Genomic DNA, 1,847 nt, shown 5'->3' with positions numbered 1-1,847 from the left:
GTTTGTCATTGATCATCTTGGCATCCCTATTTATTTGCCATTGGCCCTCTACGCACCATCTATTAGGCTCGCCGGCTACTGGAGTGGGGTCATCATTCCGTGGTACCGGTATGGACTCTGAGCTAGTTGCCTCATCAGACGAGGCTGCTTGGTCATTATCACCAGATTTTGTGGCTAATTTAGCACTGGACCCTGCAGCATTGTCAGGCTCAGATCCTAAAGGATGGGAAGACTCGGAGCCTGAAGTATGGTCGGACTCAGGTCCGGACATAGACCCCTTTGAACTGGAAGCAGCCCCAGTTGGTGACCCTATCAGTGTGTGATCCTCATCAGACTGGGAGACAGTGACTACGTCAGGAAACACCTTCCGAGGGGTGCCTCTGGTGCCTTGAGGTGCAGTGCGAGAAGTCCTAGGGTTGAGAGGAACATATGATGGATCTGCGTCGGTGTCTGTGTCCTCATCGATTAACCGAAACTAGGGGCAACAGATTTGGATTTTCCCCATTTTGAGTAGGTGACCATCTTCTTGGGTGCCATCGTACCTGCGGGGACGATATTAATGCCAAAACTAACCATACGCTACAAAAAAAATTTAGAATTGGTAACGACCCTCAACTGAGTCCACAGAAAAATTCAGACAGATGCTACAGTAGTCATCCATGGAGGAGACTTACGGTCCGTAGACTGATCTACGGTCCGTGGATCAGGGGGGCTGTCATATAGGTCGCAGATGGAAACCACGGAAGTGCAGAACGGTCCGTGGATGGACCTACGGACCGTAGTCCACATCCGTGGTTTTACATTTAGTGAAAATTTTCATGTGCAACCATTTACAAACCCCATCTACGGTCCGTAGATGGATCTACGTTCTGTAGACGAGGAATCGTGGATGCCATCTGTGCCAGGTATCATGCATTTTTGGCCCTAGTTGTCAACATTAACACAATCTCATCATGCATTTACAACATTAAATTATGCTAGTTCTTCATTCTTAAGATTCCGACTGATTACTTTACCAAACAATTTAGACTAGTTGTGGAACCCTAAGTCGAAACTAACATATAGTTTTACGATCACATACAATAATGCTACACAATCACTATCTATCGTTCCAAGGGCATTGTAATTTTTAAGTTTATCATGCAATTTCATCTAACAATTACCCAAGGTCAAGACCCAACTCCCGACTTTCTATATTCAATCTATGAATCGAAATTCAAAGTGAGGGGAAAGTCTATTACCTTACAAGCAATGAGGAGTGGGGTGATTGTGTGATGACACTACGCTTAGCAAGACCAAGGAGTCACCTCTTCGTTATTGACCAAACATCGGACCCTTTTTGCTAGATTATGGGATGGGTTATATTGGAAATGGAAGGGAAGTTGAGAAATTATGGAAGGGATGATATTATGGGGGAGTTATGGAGTGATTTAGGGAGGTTATGGGATGTTAGAAACGGTTTTGGGAGTAATGGAGGGAAGAGGAATGGTTTAAAACAAATGGGGGTTTTTAAATAGGGGTGTCCGGGTCGGGTCAGTCATCCTGAGGGTTTGGACTCACGAGACCCCGTCTACGGTCCGTGAGTCGATCTACGGTCCGTAGATCAGGACCGTCGATCACTCTTTAACTTAGAAAATGTAGAAGTTTACCTGGGATCTACGGACACCATCCACGGTCCGTGAGTTAAATGACAGACCGTCGATGGGCTCCGTAGACCTCTGCACCAGACCATTTTCTGCAGATTTTTCGTGGTGTACCTGCACACGTAGCAACAAATAGGCTATTCTTTTTACATTTTCTGGATACTTTTTAGACACGGATCCTATGCTAATACTAGCCAACAATAA

This window comes from Solanum tuberosum, unplaced genomic scaffold, assembly GCF_000226075.1.
Source record: "Solanum tuberosum cultivar DM 1-3 516 R44 unplaced genomic scaffold, SolTub_3.0 scf00291, whole genome shotgun sequence".
NCBI lineage: Eukaryota > Viridiplantae > Streptophyta > Magnoliopsida > Solanales > Solanaceae > Solanum > Solanum tuberosum.
The sequence above is the reverse complement of the archived record's forward strand: the minus strand, read 5'-3'. Positions refer to the sequence as shown.